Source organism: Adiantum capillus-veneris, chromosome 22 (assembly GCF_014529385.1).
Source record: "Adiantum capillus-veneris isolate H3 chromosome 22, ASM1452938v2, whole genome shotgun sequence".
Taxonomy (NCBI): domain Eukaryota; kingdom Viridiplantae; phylum Streptophyta; class Polypodiopsida; order Polypodiales; family Pteridaceae; genus Adiantum; species Adiantum capillus-veneris.
The window spans coordinates 138,322,701-138,339,765 of NC_140952.1; positions in this window are offsets into that span (position 1 = coordinate 138,322,701).

Below are 17,065 nucleotides of genomic sequence, written 5' to 3' on the forward strand. Positions count from 1 at the left end.
GTCCCGCCATTGCTCCTCTCCGATTTTTTGGTGATGTTGGCATGTAGATGCAAGCTTTGCGTCGATACTCGGATGATAGATGCTCAGACTTCGCAGGTGCTTTCTCGCCTGCATGTGCAACGCAGACTCATAACCATATTTTGAAAGCCTTAAGAGACCGCACACTCACGGTGAGGCAGAAATTCTCTCTCTCTCTCTCTCTAAACTGCAGACATAAATAATCTTTAAAATCTTCAAAAGATGAGACAACCAAAGCCAGCACAAGGGATCGCACTTGACAAAACAAGTGCACATTCACGCATTTGAATGCACATACAGCCAGCTTGGCTTAGGATGAACTCTTTGATGCGACAGAGAGGCGGGATGAACTCTTCTTAGCAAGATGGACTCTAACTGCTCCTTCAATCGTGATGCTCCCATACTTATGTAGATTCCGATACTCGGCAACCTCATTGCTATGTGCTTTTTCTTCAATGAAAATTTACGCCTCTTCCTTGCCTTCATCTTCTTTGGACAAATTGAAAAGCTTTCTGATCTTGCTGTTTGAGTCCCTCGTCCTCGCTTTGTTGATGTCTCCTTGGTTCAAAACATATAGACTCACAGACTTTCATTCCTACTTTTGTCAAAGGAAGTTGACAAATCCACACACATAATGCACCTGTACCAAACATAATGCATAAGGCCAGATAGACAGAAATTGCCAGACATCCTACCCAAATTGTGCCAAGACATTATTTTAAGACCAGAACCATAGGATGGCTGCATGAGCATGATCTGCATGATTTATTGAGTGTCTGAGAAAGGTTTCATCTCAATTGAGTGAGAAAATTGGATTTTAAGCAGACTTTAGCACTTTTGACTGAAAAGGGCTAGAATAGCTAAAATTGGGGTCTTTTGAAATCCAAACCAAAATCTAAGAATAGCACTAAGTTGCTGACGTCAAGGGGAAGCTGTGGCTCAAGTCTGGGGTCAAACAGGCCAAAAAGACATCCTACGCGTAGGGATGTGTTTTGTGTGATTTGGCACTCCAAACCCTGATTTGAGCATACCAAAGTGATCAGCACCTTGAGAGGAGTCTATTCTTTGAATTAAAGCCATTTTGAGCAATTAGACATGCTACGCGTAGAATGTCTAATGCATGAAATTGAAGCCAAAAACTGATTGTAGGCATAGTAGGGTGTTGTATAGCCTGAGGCAAGCCTCTTAGTCAATTTTGGTCCAAATTGAAGTTGATTTGACTGGTCAAACCCACAGCAGGCTGTTGGAACAGATTTCTGATCCATTGACCAGCTTATAGGTGTCCAAATCAAAAAGTAAAAACAGTTGTGGACTCAGCACATCAAAGGGAGTCTATAGTGCAAATTCCAGGCAAAACAGAGCAGGAGACATCCTACGCATAGGATGTCTACTGGAGCTTAGGGAAGTGAAACATTGACTGAGGACATACAGTGATGTTCCAATTGACTTGAGAGTTCTAGAACTTCTTTCAGAAGTGAATTTGGACCTTGTTTGACCTTTTGACGGAGCAAAGACGGAATTAAGAATTTCCATGTAAATTGACCAACATCCGAGGGAAGTATAGTTCCATATTAGCATACCTAATCCAGAACATCAGAAGTGTATAAATACAGTAGTGGTTAAGGTTAATTCTCCAGTTATACCAATCATTATTAAAACCACCTTTGGTGGATAAATGCTTTGATTCGATTGCCGAAGTTAAACGCTTGTGTACAGGTATATTCAACGGTAAAGCAAGAAGTTGTGCGGAAACTGATCCTTTACCAGGTGAGTGGTTGGATTTGTGTTAAGCTGCATTGCTAAGTTTGATGAACTTAAGATCAGGAAGACACATTTTTAGAGACCAAAAGGTGGCAGGTGATCAAGGTAGCTTAGTGTCCACCGAGGAGAGTGTAACTCAGGCAAGGCTAGATCCACTAGCACCGATTATTGAGGAGGGTAGTGATACTGGCACTTCATCAGACAAGTCCTTCTTCATGATGGGTAGTCAACAGCCAGGAGGTTTCTCCGATGAAGGACCATTGCCAGGAGGGAGCACCTCCCTAAATCCTTTGAATGATTCCAAGTTCACTATAATCTTCTTAGAAGGAACAAACTCGAGGGGAGCCCTAGTTTATTCTGACTATCGAGGACACAATGGAGACAGATTCCGAGACAAAAAGGGGAACCACTACCTCATAGTTAGTAACCCTGAGGATTACAATAGATATGGAGATAACGTGGTGAAAGGGAAAATGATTTCAGAAACTCAAGAACCACCTCCAAACATCGATCGACCTCGAGCTCTTTTTATGTATGATAAGAAAACAACCAAGGTCTCAACTTATAATGAGAATGTGGGAATTTACAAGCATGAGAGCGAGGGAATAGTCTCTTACTTTCGTTGCAAAGAACCCTACCCAAACAAATTAAGCAAAGACAAGGTTCTTTACTTATTCTCTTATGAAATTGCTATGGGGAAGGATATTGTTTTTGTTGATAGGTACGGGCGAGAATACCAACGTATTCTCCCAGAGGAGGTAGAAAAGGCAACAGTTCCAGAAGCATCAACATATGCCCAGAAGAAGTGCCAAGAGCCACCTACACCCCTAGCAAGTCGACAAATCCATTTTCAAAAGAGTATGATGCGACCTCACATTCTAACCGACAACAGACATTCAACTACCAAAATCAACCAGCAACCCAGCTATCATTGGAGGCATGGCTTCGACAGAGTGCAACATTAGAACAAGACCTAAACCGAGATGGTTATCAAGCTGCACGAGGGCTAAGGGATTTACAAGAACCACCACTTTATTCAAGGTATCAAGGTGAGAGTAAGCCGAAAACTCAAGGGTCAACAGAGCCTGGAAGACCACCCATAGAATGAGTTCGAAGAGATGAACCATCTCTTGCAAGAACCGTTAGGAATTATGGCTTAGGAGCACCACTGGGAGAGGAACCTGCCCACTACCGAAGACCAGAGGAGGTATATAGATTAGGGCGAGGAGATCCAATGATGAGATTTGTAGACCATCGTAGAATTAGACCTTCTCAAGTGCAAAAATGGCTAAACAAGAAATACACAGGAAACAAAGATCCTAGAGATCATGTAGCAGTCTTTGTACGTGTAATTAGAGCTGAAGAGGTGTTAGACTTCCCAACCCAATTTGCAGGGTTTGGACTAACCCTAGAGGAGGATGTTGCTACTTGGTTTGACTATGTGGAGCATAGAGACTTTGAGTCTATGGAGGAGGTGTTTGACGAGTTTATTGAGGAATTCTCACAAAGGGGGATAGCTCATAATACAGTCTCACAACTCCATAAATTCAAACAGAAAGAAGGGGAATCTATGCGAAAGGCAACCCTACGACTAAAAAAATACTTTAAGTTCTGCTCTGTGGAAGAACTGCCAACTCAGTCCAGACTTATGCTTATATTTATTCAAGGACTAAGGAATGCAGATCTCCAGAAGGACCTACATATGAAGAGGAGCACGACGTTAAGAGTTAACTAAGGAGGCTCTTTACCTTCTAGAAAATTGTGAGGTCTACAAAGAGGGTGAGTTCAAGGATCTTGACGACGACTCGTCTTCACAACAAAGTGGAAGCAAGTCCGCTAAGACGGCACCGAAAGGAGAAGTAGCCATAAGCTAGGAGCAGGTTGTAGAGGAAGTGCTAAAAAAGATTAACTTGTACGCTAAAGCACAGGCTAAATAGCCCAAGTGGTGTGCTATTGAACAAAAATGGACAAACCATTGAACGGAGGAATGTTATTATAACAAAGGATATGTGAGAGAGAGACCTTATGCTCCCCAAGCTCAGGTAGCATCTCCTCAACTTCCACCGATGCCTAGGTATCAAGCAGGCAACCTACCAGGACCTGTAGGTGTAGAAAGACCACAACCAGTATTGGGGCAACAACCACCCCTACCAGGATAACGACCAGTCGGCATAAGATACACGCCAACAGTAACTGAACTAGAAGAGAAGGCTTTGATGCCTATGCATGCATATTACGAAGATCCCAATGGATATGCTGCAAATACTGTCTATTATCCACCGGAAGAACCCTCAACGCCAGAACCATGAAGCATGATGGGAAGTGCCGGACCACCAACAGCTGCACAGGCAGTAGGAGAAGGAAGATATAGCTTGGATGAACGAACATTGTTGTTCATAGCCAACGGAGGCATGGGTGGGTAGAGATAGGGATAGCAACAAAGAGGAGCTCAAGGAGCACCTCACCAGCCTAAGGGACCCTGCTACAAGTGTGGTGGAGACCATTGGCTAAGAGACTGTCCTCATGATGAAATCATTAGACTCAACGCATATTGCACCGAGTGTGGAATTACTCATTTTATTCCTGATTGCCCTAAGAACCCGAGCAAAGGAGCAATAACTACCTTGAACATGTTGGAAGCAATGCCTTGCAGTGGAGGGTCGAAAAACGAGACAATAATACCTATTCAGGCAGTGACACGAGCCCAAGCTCAAAGGATGACGAACACACCTATAATTGAAGAGCCAAAAACCGATGTCCCAAGTTTAGAAGTGAAGAATCATAGAAGCACTTGGAAAGCTAGAAAGACGCGTATGAAAGCCCGGAGAGAACGAGAGCAAATGGCTCTATCCGAGGAGTTAAAACACACAAAGGATAGATTAGAGTGGTTAGAGGATCTAGCTAGCCTAAGCTCACACACTGCGGCAACCATAGCACCCAAGGAATTAACAGAACCCAAAAGTGCAGGATCAGTATTGGCAGAAAAGGTAAATGAGTAGTTAGACGCTCTTTTAAAAGCCTACGAAGCCAGACTCAAAAACAACCAAACCCAAGAGCAAAGATGGATGACTTATCCATATGCTGAAATAGAAAACAGAGGTTGGGAATGTGTCGAAAGATGAGAAACAGCTCAATCCTTGATAGAAAACCCGCTTTGTAAACCTGCAAGTTGGCATGAAGTACTAGCTCCAACCCCTATCAAACCAACTTTAGAGAAATAAGTAGAAATGAAGGAGAGACTCACGAATGCCTCTAAGTCTAGGGGAGAGCCTATCATAGTGCCAAACACAACAGATGGGGCAAGTGATGGATTCCAGCCTAAAACATTGGTAGAAATGGGTAAGGATTGTAACAGTCTAGATGATCTGTGGAAGCAAATCCATGATGCCAACGAAGCTAACCGGGTGAGCTACCAAATGAATAGCACGAGAAAAGAGAAAAATGAGATCTTACCTCCTATTGAAGAATTTGAGGCAAGATCACAAATGAACTTTGATATGCATTCACAAGGGAGAGACGAGGGATCAATTAGTTCGGGGCACAGCTAACCAGACTCACTAAAAACTCTACCCTCTTACCTAGGAGAGTATGAAGCCAAGTCTAAGGTGAGAGAAATCCCATCTCAAAGACTTTCTTCTAACAGAGTGATGGACTCACAAGGGTTGATTGAGTTATTGTCCACCCCTATGGCATGCACAATCACATTAGCCGAACTCCTAAGACTAAGTCCAAACATGTGGACCACAGTAGGCAAATGCTTAGAAAAATTCGGAGTAAAAGACCCCACCTCGAAGCTTCAAGAAGGGATCAGAGAATTGGACAAGTCTCAACTAAACACTAGGCCAGTACCTTTAAACAAGATTGGAGAATATTGCGAGGGAGAAGATGGAAACACCACGCTACCAGTAGAATTCCAAAGAGTAGTTTCCAAAGCTATTCTAGACAGTGGAGCAGGAATCGTTATCGCCACCAAGGAAATCTAGAAAAAATGGGGAAAACCGGCTTTGAGAGCTACCAGAATGAAATTGCAATTGGTAGATGGGTTCATGGAAAAGCCTCTAGGGCTCTTAGAAAAAGTAATTGTCACCTCGTGCGGAATCGAGTATGAGCATACATTTGCAATAGTCGATTTCGACAAAAAGAACAATTACGAGATCATCTTGGGAAGACCATTCATGAGACAATTAAAGATGGTCCAGGATTGGGGTTACGACCACATCTACCTCAGACATGGCAAGACTACAACCAAAATTAACCTAAGACCATAGTTACAAGGATGTGAACCAGACACCAGTGGAAGAGTTTGATTCAGCTACATTGGCAGGGTCCGAACTCCCAGCATGGTTAGGGCTACAAAAGGAGCTATGGATGTGCGGAGCTTCACATTGTGGAAGCTTAAAAAGAGAGAAATTCTTCTTAGAGAGTTAAAACCCCTTGTCTCAATGTCAGACCCCGTAGGTTCCATTGGGCATTGGGCTAACATGTCTAACCCCGGCCGCTACATAGCAGCTTGCCAGATAAGGAGAAAGCTGCATTCATAAGTGGAGATATTGAAACTATATGTATAAACGACTTGTTTTTGAAAACAAAAGGATGTATAATACTTAGAGCTCTGGGTGGCAAGAGCAACTTTCAATTTGTTATAAGCCCAAACTATAGATTCAATAAGTTATTATCAATAGCCGCAACCACTGAATAGAAACATAAGATTAAAGGCCCGAACAAAATGAGCCCTTAAGAAGAAAAGAAAAGCCCATATGCAGATAATGAAGAACCATACGACTGAATAACTTAAGAAGCCTGTGCCCACATCTTGCAGCCATCCATTGATTGTCGTTGAACTTTGTGCTTTGTTTCCTTCAGTAACGTGACTCACTGCTCGCTATTGAGGACAAGGATTATATTCCAGAACCTTTTCCTGAAAATGCCTTAGAACCTCTGGAATGGGAACACATACTAGCAACATTGGATGTCTGTACCATTACAGATAGCCCAACGATAAAATTTTGCGATAAGGATGGCTATGATGTGCTACCCTACTACATGGTAAGCCTTATACGAGGAGGAGATAAGATTGTAGAACCACCAGAACAAGAACAGTTTTATAACTCCTCTGAGCATCAGGAGGTGAATAACGATGCAGATAATAGTGTTCAGACAGCTCAAGCGAGCATGGGGAGAAAACAACGAATATCAAGTTTTATGATTTTGCCAATCAGCACCCTAGACGCCAGGAACGCTATAGGAAAAAACGAGCAGAAAACAAAATGAGAGAGAACCTGATGCCCAGGATAAAAACTCACTATCTAATGCTTCTCAAAGCAGAGGATTGTGTAAAAGACCAAATATCAGGAAGATTCTCAAAAGTTCAAAGGGAGAACACAAGAGGAAATAAAACAAGTACGGAAAGCTAAAACAGAAACAAAATCAAAAAAATCTCAAAAATCAAAACAAGAAACAACAAAAGACCCAGTGTGAACCAAATTGGAGCGTAAAAAGAAATACCAAGAACTGAAACGGTCATTACGAGAGGTATGGACGACTGAGGGAGAAAGTGATGGTAAGGAGGAGTCAGAAAAAGGAAACATGAATGTACCATCCCACTATCGAAAATTCACCATCCAGAACAGAAAAATCATAATGACACCACCAGTCAGGGAAAGAATAAACCAGGAATCTTACGATGGGCCGGAAAATGCAAAACAGATAGACCTCGCTGAACCAGGTGAAAAGCCTCAACCGGTCTATATCGCAACTGATTTAGAGCCTGAAGAAGAAGAACATTTAACACAACTTCTCAAGAAATATAAAGATGTGTTTGCATGGTCCTACAAAGACCTCAAAGGACAACGTTGATCCATCGATATGCCAACATACAATTCCTTTGAAATTAGATGCCAAACCTAGCAAACATCGTCCTTATATGTATAATGACACATTTGCTAAACGAATCAAGGAGGAGATTGACAAGCTGATAGATGTTGAATTCATCTATGAAATCGAGCATACAGATTGGGTGTCACCCACTGTGGTTGTCCCCAAAAAGAACGAAAAGCTGCGAGTGTGTGTGAACCTCAAAAAGGTAAATGCAGCCACCATAAGGGATAATTATCCCTTGTCGATCACAGAACATGTACTTGAGAGGGTGGCCGGGAAACGGGCTTATTCCTTTCTAAATGGCTTTTCAGGGTATAACCAACTGGCAATTGCAATAGAGGATCAACACAAAACAACGTTTGCCACGGAATGGGGAATATAGGCGTATAGAGTTATGCCTTTTGGCTTAACTAATGCCCCAGCTACCTTTCAGAGGTTAATGACTCATGCGTTCAAAGAATACCTGAGAATATTCTTAGAAATATACATGGATGATCTTTGTGTACACTCTCTTGTACGAGAAGAACATATTGACCATTTACAAAAGGTATTTGAGAAGTGCAGAACATATCGAATCTGTCTAACCCGAAAAAGTGCATTTTTATGATTAGGCAAGGCCGCATCTTAGGACATATTGTCTCAAGAAATGGCATAACCACTGACTGAGACAAAATCAAAGTCATAGTAGACCTACCCAGGCCTACTAATGCGAAACAAGTGCAATCCTTCATGGAACACTGCGGATATTATCGAAGATTCATACATATGTATGCAGTCATTGCACAACCTCTATATCGTTTGATAGTCAGCTTCGACTGGAGTGAGGAGTGTGAAACTTCATTCCAAAAGCTGAAGGAAAACCTTGTATCAGCACATGTACTTAAAGCACCAGATTGGGAAAAGATATTCCATGTTCACATTGATGCTTCTGCATATGCAATTGGGAGTATTGTGGCTCAACCTGGAGACGAAACAATGGATTTTCCAGTTTGTTATGCAAGCTCACAGTTAAATAGTGCAGAGAAGAACTACACAACCACTGAAAGAGAGGGGTTGGGAATGATTTATGCTATAAAGAAATTTTGGCATTATTTGCTCGCAAACAAATTTGTGTTCTTCACAGATCATCAAGCTCTTTTGTATCTGGTAAATAAACCATGCAATACTGGGAGAATTGTACACTGGTTTATTATATTGCTAGAGTTTGATTTCACAGTGGTGGTCAAAAAGGGTAAAAATCATCTACGGGCGGATCATCTTTCAAGGCTACAAAACGGGGAAGCTCCTGAAGGAGTAGATGATGACATACCTGATGCGTATCTTTTCAATATGGAAATGATACCCAAATGGTCTCAAGAAATTGTTAGCATTCTTTCCTTTGGAGGTAGGTTTGATAACAAGGAAGAAAGATCCAAACAGCAAACAATTCGACAAACAAAAAACTTCCAGTTGATTGCAAGACGACTGTATCACCTAGGATCGGGCCAAATTCTACAATTATGTATAAATCCAGAGGAATTCGAGTGTTATCTTGAAGAAGCACATGTCCAGGATTGTGCATTTCATTGTTCAACAATGAAAACACACGAGAGACTGAAACAATAGGGGTTTATTGGCCAACTATGTATGCTGACACACATGCTTATGTTAACAATTGTACTATATGTAGTGCCAAACGACCAATGGATCACGCGACATTATTTCATGTAAACATTGCACCTACATGGAGTCAATATATCATTGATTTCTTAACCACAAGGACGTTTCCTGAAAACATAACAAGAGCACGAAAAAGGGCTATAGAGTTGGAGGCTCGCGACTATAATTTAATTGAGAACCAACTCTATAAGCGAGGAAAGGACAATCAACTTAGAATCTGTGCAAGTGAAAGTGAATACCTGTTGATTCTAGAACACGCACATGGAGGCATAAGTGGAGGCCATTTTTCAGTCGATAAGATGGTGTTGAGCCAGCAGAGGATCACACCCGCATTTTTGCTCACGCCCATCATTTTGTAACCATTGATTGTAATAAATGTCTTTCCGACATTAATTTTGATTTGAGCCATTCATTAAGTAACGGGACTCAATTGAGTTTCCAGCTTGTAATCCCGACGTAATTTCACCTGCTTATGTAAATAATTAGAGATGTTCTCACCTCCAAGGCTGAGGTATATAAGCCAAAGTTTTGTAACCTAAAGGGAGATTCAATTATTAATCAAGGTGAGTTTTGAGCGCTGTGACTGTGTCTGAGAGAGAGAGAGAGAGAGAGAGTCTTATCTCCTTGCTACGCGAGCTACGGAGCCGCCATTGGAGAAGCGACACCGCCATTGTGTTAGCAACGGCGAGAGCTACGCACAGATACCAAGAGTGCGCGCTATCGGCTTCTATGTGTGGTAAGTTCCTACGAGCTTCGGTGTGAGTTTTCTTCCAACTCGTGTGTCGGAATAGAGCGTGCAGCATATCTATAGAACCACAACGAGTAGAGCTACACATTCGTACCATCGGGGTCAAGTTTCGGTCACCTGTAATTTTCGGCCTGTCTTCATACGCGTTTACCGCACGGAGTGGTTATAGGTTGATTTTGCAGTTCAAGTCTTTAGGGTGTTGTTCTTACCTAGTGTATAGACTTCCCCTTGAGTTTGAGATCGATTCGATGATTCTAGATCCTGTTTCGTATAGCATTCGTTCGTAGTACGGATTTCAGTCACTTGCGTATTTTAGAACTTAGATTTGATTTCCTTGGTAGTGATTGTCATTAGAAGGTCGAGTAGGTGATTTGACACCCACCTAGTTGTTTCCATGCGCCTGCGGGTCAAGCTTCGTCCTCGTCTGACAAATTCTGTTGTTGGTTGAGTTCTCGCTATTTAGCTTCCGCTAGCGGCGTAACCGCCTTAACATTTGGCGCCGCTGCCGGGGACGAGAGCCCTAAGTAGGTGACCTTAGACTAATCCTACGAGGTGAGTCGTATAAACTACTTTGTATACTTTAGTTAGAAAAGATCTAGGAGTGGTGGACTCCGAAGATCTCGAGAGATACTAGGAAGTGGGGTATTCCTGGGTCTTCCGCGTTGACAGTATTTTTAGTCTAGCTTAGATTAGATTGTTTTTTGATGGTGTTTAAGTGGTTGTTGACATAAAAAGCATTTGCTACTCCTTGTGTGGTAGTAAATCTCTTTATATTTTCAATTGCAAAAAATCCATTTTATGATTAGAAGTAGCTTAGGTAGGGCCTGATTTGATCCTGATCTAGAGCTATCAATTGGTGTTCTATTTGCTTGATGTGTTTGATTGCATGTTAGATCACTGAAAAAGTCGCTTTGGTAGTGAAATATGCAATAAACAAAGTTCAGAAAAATTTTCTGTGTAACTGATTGTTGCTGAGCACTTAAAAGAGCTATTGGAAGAGTTCTGTGCTGAAAAACTGAAAATCTGCAACTTTAGACATCATACGCGTATGATGTCTTAGGACCTAAACAGAGACTAAAATTGAAAATTTGACATTGCCAGAGTGTTTAGAAGGGGGGTTTTACCCTAAGGTCAACTTAAAACAAGAGCATTAACACTCAAAGAAACCCGAAAAGACAAGTCGGAGTCCAAGAAACGCAAAGAATAGGAAATTTTGGATTCAGATCTTGTTTTTACATTCAAACCTGACAAAAACACCTGAAACTCAATTATAAACATTGGAGAAGGCTTAAAACCAAAAATAGTCAAAATCTGGGAAAAAAGACATCATACGCGTATAATGTCTTTTTGCACTTCCATTGCTTATTTTTGAAATCTGACCTGACAAGATTGTTACAAACACTGTAGAAAGCATAAATATCAAGTTTGGACCCAAATTGATGAAAAAGACATCATACGCGTATGATGTCTTTGACCTAATTTTGGACATATTTTGATACTTTGCCAACACAGATCCATTGTAATAGCTGTCTAGAGGTTATATTTCAAGTTTCATCCCATTTGGATCACAATTGACCCAGAAAACAAGTCAAAAGCGGAAAATTGCCAAGAAAAGCCTGAACTAGCCATAACTTGCTCAAACAGAGTTCAAACTGAATTTTGTGAGTGAACAGAGCATAAAGGGGCCATTGAGAGTGAGCATAACCAAAATAGTCAAAATCTGGGAAAAAAGACATCATACGCGTATAATGTCTTTTTCAGCATAACTGCAACAAAATTCTCACTTGATGAAACAGAAGTTGTCCAACTGACAAAATTAAACAGTTGACCAAGTATCAGTCAATTTGGATCAATTCTGACCACAAAAACTTGGGGAAAACAAATTGCCGAGACGGAAAAGCTACAGTCCTTTAGGGGAATTGATGAATTTGAGATCGGGCAGGAATCTCCGGAATAATCAACCAAAACAAGGGGAACCAGCAAGTGTCATATCAACCGAGGGAAGTGTAAACCAAAGTTGGGTGCAACCATTAGAGCCGATCTTTGAAGGAAGTATCTCTGATACTTCTTCGGAGAGATCTTACGAAATTTTCACCGAAAACTTGGAAAACTTGAACCTGAACAACAAAGAAAATATGGCAGCAGGATCATCAAACCCTTCCGCCACCATGAAGCTATTGTTCATAAAATACCAGTACGACAATGAGCAAGGTGCCAAGATCTACAAAGATGGAATGGACCGCTATTGTGTAAAGATAGAAGAAAGACCTAGTGAGTTCAAGGACTTAGTGCCTGTGAGCTATAGCGGAGATAGATATCTAGATGACGAGGGTACCATGTACTTGGTAGTCCTAAACCCTAACATTGTGGACAAGTGGGGATTGATGGGCACCAAAGCCAAAATAGATGAAGAACTTGAGGAGAAAGCACCAATAATGAACTTCCCTAATGCGAGGTTAAGAAGAGAGAATGAAACTACAAGGATCAACACTGATAACATCTATGTGGGGCTGTACAAATATAATAATGGGGAGCAAGATCTCTATTATAGATGTGAAGAACCCTACACCGGAGAGTTGACAGACAAAAAAAGACTCTATGTCTTTACCTACACAGAGGGATCGGAAGTGAAAATTGCCGCTTACGATAAGTATGGGAGGCAATACTCAACAATGGGCAAGAGAGAATTAGAAGGATATACATACTTTGGGGGACCTCTACATCAGTATTATGTTACTTCTAGCTCACATAGACCAGCACCAACAACTGGAGTGCAAAACTCAATGACAACAGGAGGACAAAGAACTCAGGTCGCTGACTCTTTCAGTCAACCTTGGGACTCGAAGCTCGGACCAATGGGATCATTACATTCCAGAGAGTCAATGGAGACGAATCGAGGTAGTGCAGTTCCAATCCCCACCTATACCACTCCAGGTCCAAGGTTTGAAGCGGAACCATCACATTTACCTCCCAGTAGTAGATTCAGGGCAGAGGAACCGACAAGGGTAACCCATGAAGTCCATGGTGCTAGAGAAAGCTTTAGCCGAGACACAGGAGCAATGAGATTGGTAGCAGATCATAGACGTATGAGACCATCTCAAGTAGCCAAGTGTGTGCAAAAGAAGTATGGTGGTTCAGGAGATCCGTATGCACATGTGTCACTCTTTAAGCAAGTCTTAAGAGCTGAGCAGATAACCGATTTCCATACACAATACGAGGGATTTGGTCTTACTCTAGAAGGTACTGCATTGACATGGTTTCAACCAATGAACATAGGGGGATTCCATGACATTGACCATTTGCTAAGAGAGTTTGCTGAGGAATTCTCAAAACGAGGGATTAAGCACAATACGGTCTCACAAATATATGCTTTTAAACAGAGAGAACACGAAAAAGTGAAGGAAGCTTCACTTCGCTTCAAACAATACATTGAGAGATGTCCAGTACGTGAACGACCACAAGATGACAGACTATCTGTTCTCTTTATCGAGGGACTGAGGAACGACACTCTCAAGAAAGACTTGCACTTGAAAGCTTGTACAAGTTTCGAGCAAGTAACAAGAGAGGCATTGTACTTAGTGGATAACTGTACGGTTTATGGAGAGGTGTCAGCGGATACAGATTTTGCATCCAGTAGCTCCTCCTCCGTAGCGAGCAAGACTACCACTAAAAAGAATGTTCAAACAACAACCATGCCAAATGTAGAGCAAATGATAGAAGATGCTCTAAAAAGGATGGCACCATACCAAAAACCATTGCCAAAAACACTGAAATGGTGTGCTATCGAACAAAAATGGACAAATCATCCAACAGAGGAGTGCTATTACAACAAAGGGTATGTAAGGGAGCGCCAGTATGCACCTCCTGCTCAATTAGCGCCACCTCAGATACATCCAGTACCTCGATACCCAACGGGAAATGTACCAGGACCTATGGGGATAGAAAGACCGCAACCGGTATTGGGACAACAACCACCTTTACCAGGAGCAAGACCAGTGGGCATTAGATATGCACCAACTTTAGAGAATCAGGAAGAACAAGCCTTAGTGCCTGTTCAAGCCTATTACGAAGAATCGGGTGCACACATGTCTCCGACAGTGTATTACCCACCAGAAGAACCAAAACAACCAGAACCATGGGGCATGATGGGGAATGTTGGAACACCAACAGTTACAAGTGCTTCTGATGAAGAGAGATACAATTTAGACGCAAGAACCTTGATGTTCATAGCTCATGGAGGGTTAACAGGACAAAGACCATCATATCCACAAAGGACGAATCAAGGGGGACCAAGACCAGCACTAGGACCCTGTTACAAGTGTGGAGGTGACCATCTGATGAATGTTTGCCCACATACGGAAATCATTAGAATTAACGCTTATTGCACTGAGTGTGGGGTTACTCACTTCATTGAGGATTGTTCAAAGAATCCAAACAAAGTGCAAAAGACGACATTGAATATGTTAGAAACTATTCCTACCAGCAGTGGGTCTGAAAATGAAACTCTGATACCAACGCAAGTTGTTACTAGAGCTCAAGCTAAGAAAACCACTAGAGAACCTGAGAATGGAAAGTTAGCGACTGAAGTGGTTAATCAAGGACCGCGGAGTCAGAAAAACACATGGAAAGCTAGGAAAGCACGCATGAAGTTGAGAAAAGAACGTGAAGACGCTATTCTAGCTGAGGAACTAAAGCAAACTAAAGCTAGATTAGAAAAACTTGAGAGTCAAAACGGGAAACGAGAGATGAGCCCGGAAAGGACGAAACAAAAGAGTATCAAAGAAACAACGAGCTTAAGCTCCGGGGGATCAGTGCTAGTCGACAAAGTACACGAACCATTAGACGCACTGATGAGAGCTTATGAAGCTAGGTTAAAGAACAACCAAACACAAGAACAGAGGTGGATGACATACCCAAACGCGGAATTGGAAAAGCAGAGACTTGAAATGTGCCAGAGAATGATCGAGACTGCACAAGCTTTATTAGAACCACCAAAAGAAACAATGAATTGTGGGAAGGAAAACCCAATTCAGCAAGAGACTATTGTTTCACGGGTAGCTGAAAGGACTCCCAGTGCACAAAAGCCTGAAGATACACGAAAGGATGACCGCATAGTGTTGAACACAACCGATCAGGAGGTCGAGAGTTTTCATCCAGTCATACAGAGGTCTTACGGACAAGATGAGGATTACAATGAATTTTGGAAACAAGTGAGAGAGGCAAACTTTGCAAACGAGCTAAGTTGCCAAGCTAATCAGACAAATTGGGAAAAGGACATCAGGAATCCTCCCATAGTGGAATTTGAGGCAGGATCTCAAGTGGACTTGGATCTGCAATCTTACTGGGGAGATGGGGGCTCTGTTAGAACAATGGAGAGCAAACCTCATTCACTGAAAACCTTACCTTCATACTTAGGAGAGTATGAAGCAAAATCTGAAATTAGAGCACTTCCCTCACGAAAATCTCACCAGAAAAAGTCATGGACTCACAAGGATTGATAGAGATCTTGTCAACACCAGTGACATGCACTATCACTCTAGCTGAGCTTTTGAGGCTAAGACCACATATGTGGACCACTGTAGGAAAATGCTTGGAGAAATTCGGGATAAAAGATCCAACATCGAGATTGCAAGAGAGCATAGAGGAGCTGAGCAAGCCACAAAAGGACGCTAAGCCTGTACCTTTAAACAAGGTCGGAGAGTATTGCGAAGGTGAAGAGGGGAATACAACCTTACCAGTTGAATTCCAAGGAGTGAACACAATGGCAATACTAGACAGCGGAGCTGGGGTAGCCATAGCTACAAAAGAAATCTGGAAAAAATGGGGGAAACCAGCAATAAGGAAGACTAGGTTGAAACTCCAATTAGCAGATGGACACATGGAGAAACCTATGGGGTTATTAGAGAAAGTTGTAGTGACTTCTTGCGGCATTGAATACGAACATACTTTCGCTATTGTCGATTTTGGCAAGGAGAATAACTATGATATCATACTGGGAAGACCATTCATGAGACAGTTGAAAATAGTCCAGGATTGGGGCTACGATCACATATACCTGAGAAATATGGAAACCACTACACGTGTGAACCTGAAAGACCATAGCTACAAAGATGTGAACCGAACACCGGTAGAGGAGTTTGATTCAGCTACTTGGGCGGGATCCGAATTTCCAGCTTGGTTAGGTAAACCCAAGGAGTTATGGATGTGTGGAGCTTCGAAATGTGGAAGTCTGAAACGAGAAGAATGTGTTTTAGAAAGGGCTATCGAAGACGAAACTTATGTAAGAGAACCCTTTCCAGAGGACACGTTTGAACCATTAGAATGGACACACATTCTAGCAACCCTAGATGTTTGTGCAATTCCAGATGGTCCCACAACGAAATTTTGCGACAAGGACGGGTACGACGTGGTTCCGTATTTCATGTTGAGAACTGTCCTCAAAAAAGAAACTGAAAAGAACGATACACTGGAAAAGGAAGATGAAGAAGAGGTGTTTCACGACATTCCCGATCATCCTGAGTGGGGAAATGAAGCAGACAACGAGTCAACGGACAATTCCAGCGGAAATGAAGAAACTATAACGGATGTCCGATTTTATGATTTTCCGAACCAAACTAAACAACGCCAGAAACACTATAGAGCAAAGAAAAAAACAAAAGGGGTTAGAACCAATCCGATGCCTAGAATAAGAGGAAAAAATCAATTCCTAATGCTAGTAAAGGCTGAAGATTGTGTTAAGGATAAGATTTCTGGAAGAATGAGAGGCAACGATCAAAAGAGCTTACGAAAAGATAAAAGAGGCTCAAGAAATCAAGTTCAAAAGAATGGAACGAAAACTGAAACAGAAAAATCAGAAAAGAACAAGAGCAACAGAGAACACACGGAGTCCAAGCTAGAACGTAGAAACAAGTACAGAGAGCTCAAGAAAACTCTGAAGGAAGTTTGGACAATAGAAATCGAGAGTGGAGAGGACGAAAACGCCGAAATCAAGGAAAACATGGA